Source organism: Arachis ipaensis, chromosome B10, assembly GCF_059453495.1.
Source record: "Arachis ipaensis isolate K30076 ecotype BB chromosome B10, ASM5945349v1, whole genome shotgun sequence".
In the NCBI taxonomy this organism is placed as follows: Eukaryota; Viridiplantae; Streptophyta; class Magnoliopsida; order Fabales; family Fabaceae; genus Arachis; species Arachis ipaensis.
The window spans coordinates 87,876,317-87,889,972 of NC_142435.1; positions in this window are offsets into that span (position 1 = coordinate 87,876,317).

Below are 13,656 nucleotides of genomic sequence, written 5' to 3' on the forward strand. Positions count from 1 at the left end.
GGAACAATTTCTTATAGGTATAATTCCACTCCTAATGCATATCAATCTAACAGATGTGGTGATCCTCATTGTGGTTGTTATCAACCACCACCATATGTTTATGAACCTCATCCTCAACATAGCCCTCAACCATACTCACAAGCCCCTCTTTACCAAATACCTTCCTATGACCTTCATCCACCATATAACTAATCACCCTTACCTCATCCTTGTGACCATTATGAGATAAAACCCATAGCACCACCCACATTCTAATACAATTACTCCCAAGGACCACAAATTCCATATACATCACCTCCATATCCTTACCAAGAAGAACCACCTTCCTACTATGAACCCTTTCTCCAAAACAATGAATCTTCCTATTCACCCCAATCTCCAATAGATAAAAGCTGTAGTCTTATCCTTCAAGGGCAAGAAGAGATGAAAAGGGAGGCACTAGAATTCACGGCCGCCTTGGACGAGGTGGTAAACCGATTAGCCTCCCAATGTTTGAGCACTCAAGGAACTTCCATGGTCATATGTGGAGAATCAATTGAAGAGCATAGCATGAAGGAAAGATTGGGAACCCTGTTGGAAAATGAGGAATGTTACTTTGTGTTAGAACAATTAGAAGAACCTATGATTGTTGAAGAAAAGGAAGAAGTGGTTGAAGACTTAGGAGATGCGGAACCTCCATGGGAATCTAAAGTTCCTCCAAAAAGATTGAATTTGATGTTGAGAACGAGAGTGCACAACCTCCAAAACAATTGTTGAATGAAGACTTGGAAGAAATGAAGCAAGAATTGAGTTCCCTTGGTGATGAAGATCATGCATCAAACCTTCTTGTGGTGAATCCTTTGAACTTGAAGAACCTTCTCTCGGTGAGATAGAAAGTAATGTGGAGGTAGATTTCTCTCATCATCCCATTTATGATTTGAGTAATGGAGAATAGTTAGATGAAATTGATGAACAAAGGATTGAATTTGCAAAAGTTTGTAAAGAGGTGGAAGTCATCAAGGAAGAACACAAGGGAGTGAAGCTTGCAAGGACATCGGTAACACCTCTCCCCAAGCCATCACCATCCATTCTTTCATTCAAGTGGGTAAATCTCTTATCCCTAAGCTTCATGATTCCACTTGAATATGGTTTGCTTGAGACGGATGGGCAACTTAGAGCTCTTTGTGGCTTTAAGAGCAAAGGGGAGATGGTTAGTGGTTGGCATTGTAAATCAAAGTTCATGATGGTTACATGTTCAAGACTTAATAGCAAGGTTTGGTGTAGAGCTAGATTGCTCAGGTCTAGGATGATGTCTGGTCACTCGAGTGAGAATTCCAAGATTATGGCACCCAGATGGATTAATGGTGATCAACTTGAAGACGGGTGTAGAAACAAGATTTGGGATCCGGAAATACAAGAGGATCAATTTTGGGAGCCCTTAGCTTGTGTGGAACTCCATCAAAGCTTGGAGTTATCCATTATGAAGAATGGAGCTTATTGGAAGTCCAAGCATTGGTGGATGTTCAAGGAAGAGTTCAAGCACAAGCCACCATGACAAGGAGCTCACCCAATTGTCCAACTTAAGGACAATAAATAAAAGTGCTAGGTGGGAGACACCCCACCATGGTAATATCTTTTCATTTTTTTCTTTTGTATATAGTGGTAAAATTAGTTTAATTTCATGTTTTGATTAGTTTGTTGAGTTTAGTTAGTAGTCTAGGATGTTAAATAAGGTTTTATGGTGTTTTGGTAGCTGTTTGGATGTTTGGAATGCTTGGTTTGGTGCAAAAACTTGAAAAATTTTGAAAAACAAAGCACCATGCCACGCGTATGCGTCACCCACGTGTACGCGTGACACCAAGAATTTTGCCAATCCACGCGCACACATCACACACGTGTACGTGTGGATCAAAAATTTTTAACTCCCATACAAATTCCAAAGAGTTGTGCGAGTTTTGGGCTGGAATTGTGCGTTTTGCACAAGCCTACCCATGCATACGCGTCACCCACGCGTACGCGTCACACCTCTAAATAAGCCATCACGCGTACGCGTGATCCACACATATGTGTCACTCCCATTTCACCACCCCACGCTTACGCGTCACACCACGCGTACGCATGGAGTGCCCTGTTTCAACACTCTTCTTTTCTTCTCTTCATTCCATTCCTTTCCTTCTTCTCTCTGCTCTTCTCTTCTTCCCTTCTCTCACCCCTCATCCAACACTACCAAACACCATCTAACACCATTTATTTTAGTTAGTTAGTTAGTTGTGTGGTTATTTTAATTTTCATTTAATTTTCTGTTTTTCATGATAAGTGTTGGATTATTAATATTGTTTGCTGTTTATTGCTGCTGATTACTCATAAGATGTTATGTTAACATCATTGTTGTTAATTTCTATTGTTGGATTTCATTATTGAGGATGTATTTTGTTACTGATGAGCGGATAATTTATATGCTTTCTGGCATTATTTTTACTATGTTTTTAGTATATTTTAGTTAGTTTTTATTATATTTTTATTAGTTTTTATTTGAAAATCACATTTCTGGACTTTACTATGAGTTTGTGTATTTCTCTGTGATTTCAGGTATTTTCTGGCTGAAATTGAGGGACCTAAGCAAAAATCTGATTCAGAGGCTGAAAAAGGACTACAGATGCTGTTGGATTCTGACCTCCCTTCACTCAAAGTAGATTTTCTGGAGCTACAGAAGCCCAATTGGCGCGCTCTCAATTGTGTTGGAAAGTAGACATCTTGGACTTTCCAGAAATATATAATAGTCCATACTTTGCCCGAGATTTGATGGCCCAAACCGGCCTCCCAAGTTAGCATAGAAATTCTGGCGTCAAAACGCCAGAACTGGCACGAAAGCTGGAGTTAAACGCCCAAACTGGCACAAAAGCTGGCGTTTAACTCCAAAAAAAGTCTCTACACATGGAAGCTTCAATGCTCAGCCCAAGCACACACCAAGTGGGCCCGAAAGAAGATTTCTGCATTACTTATTTCTGTAACCCTAGGCTACTAGTTATCTATAAATAGGACCTTTTACTATTGTATTTACACACCTCATGACACTCTACACGTTTCATATTGTATCTTCTACGGCATGAGTCTCTAAACCCCATTGTTGGGGGTGAGGAGCTCTGCTGTGTTTTGATGAATTAATGCAATTACTACTGTTTTCCATTCTATCACGCTTGCTTCTATTCTAAGATATTCATTCGCACTTTAACCTGATGAATGTGATGATCCGTGACACTCATCATCATTCTCACCTATGAACGCGTGCCTGACAACCACTTCCGTTCTACATGCAACCAAGCTTGAATGTGTATCTCTTGGGTTTCTAATCTAAGATTAGAACCTTCGTGGTATAGGCTAGAATTATTGGCGGCCATTCCTGAGGTCCGGAAAGTCTAAACCTTGTCTGTGGTATTTCGAGTAGGATCTGGGAAGGGATAACTGTGACGAGCTTTAAACTCGCGAGTGTTGGGCGTGTGACAGACGCAAAAGGATCAATGGATCCTATTCCAACATGATCGATAATCGATAGATGATTAGCCGTGTGGTGACAGTACATTTGGAACATTTTTACTGAGAGGACGGGAAGTAGCCATTGACAACGGTGATGCCCAACATAAAGCTTGCCATGGAAGGAGTCTTGCGTGTGTGAAGAAGAAGATAGTAGAAAAGCAGAGATTCAGGGGACAGAGCATCTCCAAAACCTCAACATATTCTCCATTACTGCATAACAAGTATTTATTTCATGTTCTTCTACTTTTTACAATTAAATCTTAGAATTATTGATATCCTGACTAAGAGTTACAAGATAACCATAGCTTGCTTCAAGCCGACAATCTCCGTGGGATTGACCCTTACTCACGTAAGGTATTACTTGGACGACCCAGTGCACTTGCTGGTTAGTTGTGCGAAATTGCAAAAGTGTGATTGTGATTTCGTGCACCAATTACTTGGTTTTGAATTTCTTTGTTGAACAACTGTGAATACCAAGTACATGTGACATTGCCCTCAAGCTTCTTAAACCTTTTTGAATTGCATGATTTGGCCACCATGTGATTCGAATCCTTTTCTTTGATTAGGCAATCTCTTGATGGATGTTGTGCATTTATCTTAATGCATTGTGTTTCTTAATCATATGCATCCATATGTTTTTGGCTTGAGTGCTTTCATGCTTCTTCATAACTTGTTTGTCGGTTTTAACTTACAAGTTTATTTTGAAGCATCTCAAGCACACCAGGATGAGTGAAGTGCATGATTTTTTTGTGTATTTGTGATATAACTTTTAATATTAATGTGTTTGTTCTAAAACTACATGCAACTTAGAACTCACACACTTTTTTCCCAATGTCACACTAATTCACTCACTTCATTCTAGTGATCTACCTCATTCCAACAATTTACGCTCCCTTGCTTTTGCATTTACTTTTCTCACATTTCTGTTTTCTATTTTTATGGAGGATGCACCATAAGCAACAAGGGAGGCAGAAGAAAGAACATGTAGCAACCGGTTGATCCACCAGCTGAAGGTGGCAATCCAGAGAGTCGCCATATCCCCTTGCTCATCTCTGAATGCACTGAGGACGGTGCAAACTTTTAAGTGTGGGGAGGTCATCCAACTAGTCGGTGTTTTTGCGTGACAAATTTCTAATCCCAACACTTTTGCATTTCAATCTTGGGTCTTTTAGGATTTTTAGTTGTATTTTCTTATTTTTCATATATATATAATAGGCTTAGTCAAAATAATGAAATTTTCAAGAATTTATTTATAGAGCACCCCAATTGATTTGAGTAAAAATTTTTCATTGGAACTTGCTCGAATTATATATTATGGATCATGTTTTTGAGTTAAGAACACAAGCTTGTGAGTTTGGAGCCTTAATTGCGTGGTTACATCATATAACCACTTATTTTCATTCTTGTGTGCATTATTCTCTTTCTATGATTGTAATCTTTGATTTGTTTGATTCTTTATGTCCATTGTTTGGTGTATACATGCATTTATATGATTGAGGCCATTGTTTCAATTAGCTCACTTACCCAAATAGCCTTACCTTTTATCTTCCATTGTTAGCCAAATTTGAGCCTACGATAAACCCACTTGTTCTTAATTTAGCACATTTTAATGAAGAGATTTTTGTCGGTATAGAATTTCTCAATGAAATCTCGTTGCAAGTATAGTTTCTAAACCAACAAACAATTCTCAATCAAAAATTTGTTTGTCACAAGTACAAACCCCAATAAAAATAACCAAAGTATTTAAACCTCGGATCATTTCTTGAGGAATTCATGGAAGTGTTCTTGTTATTGGTTATGGGACAAGTATTTTTGGGGTTTTGGAATAAGAGACAAGAAAAGTAAATGAAAACTCAAATGATAAAAAGGTCTTGGCAAGGGTTGATGGTCAAGGTTCTTTATCCTTGTCACTAACCACAACTTGATAATTGCAAAGATCAATCCCATTAAGTCATCCTCTAACAAGTAAAGGAAAGTTAAATGGGCTACATCAATCCTAATCCATAAGTCCTAGCCACCTCTCTAATTTTCTTAGTGGAAGCTAGATTCAATGGACACTAATCATCAATCTCTTGGACATTAGCAACTCAAGTTTACCTAAGTTACCATCCTAACCTAAGAACACAAAAATCTACTCTAACATCCTTCCAAGCATTTTGTCAATTGCACCCACATCTTGCCCTTTCAACCATTCCAGCCACACACACATCTCGACCGTTCCGGCCACACACACATCTCGACCAATTAGGCCTCACACAATCATCCCCAATCTCATCATTTTCAACCTTTACTTCATCTCCAAGTTTCCTTAATTTCCTAACTCCATTTTATTACTAAGCTTACTATCCAAATTTAGAACTAACAGTGTAAAAACAGAGGTTTAGGAAGTCAAATTAGCTTGAAAACATAAAATAATAATTTGCTGAAAAACAGGGGTATGCGTACGCATAGGTCACTTTTTGGGCCAAGATGCGTATGCATGTCAAGGTATGCATATGCATGCCTGCCAAACAGAAATGACCCTTCACGTACGATGGGTATGCATATGCATGCAACCATGTCTTATCAAAATTTAGCTAAGTCTGCAGAATTTCAGCTTCGCCCTCCGAAATTTCGACATGCATAACTTTTTCGTTTTAAAACATTTTTCATCCGTTCTTCAAATGACATAAACTTCACGGACATAATTCTCATTTAAACTAGGTTTGAAATAATTTGGGGGTCCGGAAGCCATGTTATGGCTCGCCAAAGTTTGGCCAAAAATCAACTTTACCCTAAAACCTTCAAACCTTTATTTTCATTAATTCACCATTCAATATCGATCCTTCTACAGCCAAAATTAGTTCCAACACATGCAATATCACAACAACATAGCTCTACACCCTTCCATCATCCATCATACCTCAATTCTAAATAATTCTCATGCATAACTTCACAATTATATCAAGAAGACCATCAACAATCCATCATCTATACACATTCATTATTCTCAATTTATCAACCATCAGTAAATCATCATTTAACATTCGAATTTCCATTCTCAACATTAAACAAAAAATCTATACTCAACTTGGTTCATAATTATCAACAAGGCACAAAGCAATTTACACCCTCACACATTCATTCCTAACCTAAGGTCATCTAGACTAAGTTTTTACAAGACATTATATATTAAATACAAGAAACCAAAACCATACATTGGCCAATTTTCTGATAACCCGGAACACCTCAAGCATTTCTAAACCACAAGCTCTACAACTCCAGCCCCTTCACCAACGATACCCAGCCTCCAAAGCTAATCCTCTAACTTCCAATTTCACAAATTAACTCCAACCGATAACCAACTTCAATCTAACATCATAATTATCACTATAATCAATATAGAGTTCACTAAATCAATATCTCACAAAAGGTTGGAGGGTTCTTACTTGACACACATCTCAAACAAGCTAAACCTGACAATACCCGTAGGTTTACTCGAACCTAAACACCGAAATCATGCAAAATTCAACATAATTTCACATTGGGTTTTGAAATTGGGGAAGAGAAAATTGAAAAGGAAAACATGGATTCTTTACCAAATTGTCCATTGGGCTTTGTAGAGCTCGACGCTGCGGTCGCGTGGCTACAAACGATGCGGCAATCGGAGCTCGAAGCGAGAAGTTATGGCCACTTGAATGGAGGACAAGGGTTTTGGAACCTCTCCCTTTGCATGCTTCAGCATGGGACAGCATGAATGAGGAAGAAGAGTGATTCTTCTTTAAGTATATGGGCTGGTTGAGTTGGGCCTTAGGCCCAATTTGCTCGGTTTGGCCCGTTTGGCCCAATCTTGGGCCAAAATCTTTGAAATTGGTGTCAAAATTCTTGTTTTAAATTCATCTATCACATTAAACTATAAAATTTAATTTTCTAATTTTCTTGATTAATAAATAATTATTAGCTAATTAATTACTAATCTCTCAGGTTTTTCACGTACGCGTGACCTGGAAAATCGCAATATGGTGCGTACGCGTGACCTTGCGCGTACGCATGACATGTAGCACATAACCAACTTAAAGAAAACATGGCTGGTGATTTCTAAGCTCATCTAAGCCTAAATCCAACTTATTTTTGAAGTATTTGAGGCCAAATTAAAGAGAAAACAGGGGGAGAGAAATTAGGTGTAGTTTAGCCATGTTTTAGGTTATATTCTAGAGATAGAAGCTCTCTCTTCTCTCTAGAATTAGGGTATATTAGATTAAATTTCTTCTTAGAATTAGGTTTTAATCTTGTCTTGATTTAGCTTTCCTTGCAATTTCTTGTTCTTATATCTTTGTTCTCTTAGTTTTACTTGTTATTTCCTTTATTTTATCACTTTTTAGTTTATGAATACTCTTGTTAATTTCATTTCCTTTAACACAATTGATCCCCTTTTATGTTTCTTATTGTTTAATTGAGTTGTTATTGTTACTTTCTTGCATTTGGTAGATTTAGTTTTTACTATTATTGCAATCTTACCATGCTTTTATTTTATACCTTCTATGTGTTTGATGAAATGTCTCTTTTGGTTTTAGAGTATATTTTTATACTCTTGGCTATTGGTAACTTGGAGATTCTTGAATTGTCAAATTCTAGTGGTGGTAATTAATGATTGCTAATTAGCTTAAACTTCACTAAATCTAGTCTTTCACTAGGAGTTTACTAGGACTTATGAATTCAAATTAATTGTATTCACTTGACTTTCCTCTATTTGTTAGAGGTTAACTAAGTGAGGGAAATAGACATTTATCATCCCAATTGAGGATCATAATGAGGATAGGAATTCCAATTCTCAACCCTTGTTAAGGCCTTTTTAGTTGTTAGCTTTACTTTTCGTTCATCATTCCAAAAACTCCAAAAAGACCTCATAACCAATAATATGCACACTTTTCTGCAATTTCTTGAGAGATGATCGGAGGTTTAAATACTATCGATTTTTATTGGATTGATATAAGTGACAGACAAAATTAAACTTTGATTGAGGGTTGATTGTTAGTTTGGATCTATACTTCAACGGAATTATTTTTGTGAAAATTTTGAACTGACGATTTCCCTTACATCAGTGCCTCCTGGCTCCAAATGCCAGATTCCAGCATTTAGCACCGAGGCACCCAAAGCAAATCCATTCTAGAGTGTTTTGAACTTCTTTCTGGTTACACTTGTTCTATTTTCAACACTTTGCATGACCAAAACACATGTGAAAAAGGAAAACTAGAACAAAATAAATAAAAGCATAATAAATATAAAATTGAAGGATACAGATGATTGGGTTGCCTCCCAACAAGTGCTTCTTTAACGTCACTAGCTTGACAGTTGATTTCTTGTTAAGGTGGGGTTGAGAATAGTGCTTCAACTCCTCCCCTCTCATTGTGAATTTTTCCCTATGTCCCCATGAAGTAGCTCAATATACTCAGAGAGAGGATTCTTTTTACTGTATAAGGCAACACTGTATTATGAGTCAACACTACCTTCAACCTTGGGGAGAAATCTTCAGTGAAGATCTTTTTGTTTCTCTATCCCCTGAGCACTTTTCTCCTGGGAACTTCCTCCTTGGTGGATGAAGCACACCCAATACCAAACTTAGGTTTTATGTCAGGGGAAATTATATTGATTCCCACCAAAGAAGGCTTGAGCTACAAACTCTATTTTACATCATCAGGGGGTTCTTGGAGACTTGGATTAGTGAACTCAGTATTCATGTAATTGCCTCCTTCACTTGAGAGATGTATGGGTTTAAAAATATTGAAGATCAAATGCTCCTTATGCACCCTCAGCATCAATTTACCTTAAAGAACAAACCACTTGTCTTTGGTCTCCTTTTGAAGCCTCTGAGGTTAAAAAATTTTTAGCTTGTACTCAGGCACACGAGACTTCACTTTGTATTGCTCAACATCAATCGGGAAGGGTGCCTTTGTGAGGCGTTCTCCTCCTTGACTTGAGCCTCCTCTGGAGCTTCTTTTTCAACTGGCTTTTCACTAACCTGTGCTTCTAAACCTGCCACTTGTCCACTTACCAAGGTGATCGTCTTGCTCTCTTCTCTTGGATTTGGAATTCTGTTACAAGGAAAGGTATTGGTAGACCTCTTATCAATTTCAGCAACTTTTATGGTTAGTTGACCCATATGAACCTCCAAGTTCCTAATTGATGCTCTGGTTTCTAGGATAAAACTAATAGTATTCTTGGAGAGTTCAGCAACTAAACCTTCCAAGTTATAAAATTTCTGAGAATTGGATGGTGGATTGTTGTTGTTGAAATTACTCTGATTGAAATTATTCTGATGGTCCTAATTGTTATTGAAATTTTGGTGTCTTTGTGGTTGATTTCTCCATCCAAAATTTGGGTGATTCCTCCACTCCAGATTGTAAGTCTTGGAGATGGGATCATTATTGGGGGTCTGGAGGAATCGTCCACATAACAGAAGGAAATTGACCATAACTAAAAGTCTCACCTTGAGAAAATCTACCACTCATGTCATAGGGAGCATCTTGGGCATTAATAGTTGAAACTTGTAGTCCACCTAAGTGTTGAGTAATGGCATTTATCTATTGGGACATAGCCTTATTCTGGGCATGAATAGTGTCTAAGGCATCAAGTTCCATGACTTTCTTCCTCAAGGTGGTCCTCTCATAGGCGTATAAATACTAGTTGTTGGCAACCATCTCAATCAATTCTAGAGTCTCTTTAGTGATTTTCTTCATGTGAAAGGATCCTCCTGCAGAATTATCTAAAGAGGTCCTGCCGGCCTGAGTAATCTCATTATAGAGGATCTGCAACTGTATCCAGTTTGGAACCATGTCGGGAGGACACTTTCTGAGCATAACCTTGTACTTTTCCAAGATTCATAGAGAGATTCACCCTCTTGTTGCCTGAAAGTCTGAACAATAGTCGTCAACTTAGTCAGCCTCTGAGGTGGAAAGAGCTTAGTCATGAACCTGCTGACCACATTATTCCATGTATCTAGGCTCTCCTTAGGTTGAGTATCAAGCCACTGCTTGGCTCTGTCCCGTATAGCAAACAGAAAGAGCAATAACCGATAGACATCAAGATTGACTCCATTGGTCTTCACTGTATCATAGATTTGCAGAAAATTAGAGATGAATAAGTTTGGACCTTCCTGCAGGAGTCCATGAAATAGACAGTTTTATTACACCAAAATAATTAGTTGAGACTTCAACTCAAAATTGTTGGTATTCATAGGAGGCACAACAATGCTACTGCCATAGAAAGTGGGATATGGAGCAGTGTAAGAACCAATAGTTCTTCTAGGTTGCTCAAGAGCATTGGGAGGATTAGGAATTACAGCATTGTTGTTGTTGTTTGGCTCCATGGTGATTTCTTCAACTTCCTCTTTAGAATTATCTTTGAGACTCTCAGCAGCTCTAAAAGCTCTAGCATGTTGTTCGCATCTTCTAACAATCCTTTCAATCTCAAGATCAAACTAAAGAAGGGATTCTTTGTCCCTGTTCCTACTCATAAACAACTAGAAAACAAGAAAAAGTAGGAATCTCTACGTCAGAGTAAAGAGAATTTCCAATGAGGTAAACTAAGTAAAATAAATAAAATAAAATAAAATAAATAAAAAGAAGGAAAATTTTTTGAAAATAAAAAGGAAAATTAAAGAAAATTTTCAAAATTTAAGAAGGAAAAATAAGAAAATAAAATAAATAAAACAAGGAAAAATTCAAGCAAGGAATTCGAAAATTAAAAAAAAAAATAAGCAAATTAAAGGAAGAAAATGTCTAATCTAGGTAATCAAACAATGGATAGTTGTCAATCACAGTTAATCCCTGGCTACAGTGCCAAATATTTTGTACACATTTCGAATACCACAACTTATCGGCAAGTACACCAAGTCATACCAAGTAATAACTCACGTGAATGAGTGTCGATCTCACGAGAATTAATGGATCAAACAATAATAGTTGAGTAATTAAGCTAGTCAGACAAGCAAATAAGAGTGTTTTGAGTTCTAAATTGTATCAAATAGTTAATTCAGAGAATTCAAGTAAGCAAGCAGTGAATGGGTTGTGACTTTAATATGATAAAACAGTTAAGGCTTTGGAGATGTTAAATTTTCAGATTTATAGTTCTTATCACTCACTTTAATCATGGAAAGGTTCAATTCATGGCAAACCCTAATTGACTAAATCTTAATTCCTTGGTGACTTAATTTAAATTAGAATTTTAACTCCAATCCTAGTTTATGAGCCACACAAACCCTAAATACCCAAAGATAAGATGATTATATGTCACGTATCATGTTAGGTATAGGTAATTAGAGAATTGTGAGGAGTTGATTTCAAGCTATTATTCAAATGATTTAACTTTTCCAAGATTCAACAAAAATTCAAGTAGAAAAATAGTTATCTTCCAATATACTATAATCCCTAGGGTGAAGAACGAAATCAATCCTTGAAAATAAAACAGTGCATTGATTAAGAGAATAGTGACAATAGTATTAATCCATTAAAATAACAAAGCTCCTAACCTTAACAGAGGAGGTTTAGTTGCTCATGGCTCAAAGAAAAACCTAGGGTTGTAAAAAGTCTGAAAATACGGAATGAGGAAGAAGAAGAGAAGAGAGACCGAAGGGCTGAATCTTTTATCCTTTTATATCTAATCCTAATTGATTTGCAAATAAAATAATAAACCCTAAAAGATTCTGCTTTATTTTAATTAAAATTAAAAACTAAAGCTAAACAAAGCCTTCCGTGCAATTTGCAGTCGCGCTACTGGTGCTAAACGCTAGTCTCGGCGTTTAGCGCCACTAGAGCAGAGAGCTTTCCCTTGGTTCCTGGATTCCTGGTGCTCTGGCCTTTAGTGCATGATGATTGGATTTTCGCTAGTAAAGAATTTTGCAAATAAATTCTCGTTGTAAGTATAGTTTCTAAACCAGCAAAGAATCCTTTCGTACAAAAATTTTTTGTTTGTCAATAAAGCAAACCCAATAAAATTGATAACCGAAGTATTTAAACCTCAGGTCATCTCTCAAGGAATTGCAAGGAAGTATGATTTATTATTGGTTATGGAAACGTATCTTTTTGGGTTTTTTGAAATAGGGAACAAGGAAATAAATTGGCAAGAAAGTAAATTAATTATCAGGAAAACCCTTGCAAGGTATAAGAACTGGAAAACCCATCATAGTTATCCTTATCAATCGTGATGAGAATTGTTTATTGCTCCCACTTAGTTAACCCTTACTAAATAAAGGAAAGTCAAGTGGACTAATCAATTTGATTCCTCAAGTCCTAGTCAACTCCTAAGGAAAGACTAGCTTTAGAGGGATCCAAATCAACCAGCAAACTTCAAATATCAATCAACAAAGGAGTTTGATAACTCAAGTATCACCAATTACTCGACCAAAGCCAAAATGGGAGAAATCCAAATTAAATTGAAAGCATCAATAACATAATTTGAAGAAAGCAATCATAAATCTGAAATACCTCAAATTGTATTATATAGAAAGTCAAATTAAACATGAGAATTCATAAACCAAATAGCAACATAAAGTAATCAATAAAGGGAATAAATAAACTAAAAAGCTAGAACAATTAAAAGTAGAAGAGAAGTTAAATTAAAGGAACATTGAACCTGGAATGAAGAATAAGTAAACCTAACCTAAGAGAAATCATAAATCCTAAAACCTAAGAGAGAGGAGAGAGCATCCCTCTCTAGAAACTACATCTAAAACCTAAAATTGTGAATAATGAGAGGTTCCATTCATTCCTCCACTCTGCAGCCTCTAATATGTATTTTCTAGAGAACTGGGCCAAAAACAGCCTAGAAATCGCTGGGGCAAATTCTCATGATTTTTGCAGATCCACGCATGCACGTGGATTCACGCATGCGTGTCACTTATCTTCAGAGCAACTATGAAAAATTATATATCATTTCGAAGACCCAGATGTTAGCTTTCCAACGCAACTAGAACTGCCTCATTTGGACCTCTGTAGCTCAAGTTATGGTCAGTTAAGTACGAAGAGGTCAGGCTGGACAGCTTAGCAATTCCTTTAACTTCTTGTATTCCTTCCACTTTTGCATGCTTCCTCTCCATCCTCTAAGCCATTCCTGCCCTATAAACCTTGAAAATACTTAACACACATATCAAGACATCGAATGGTAAGA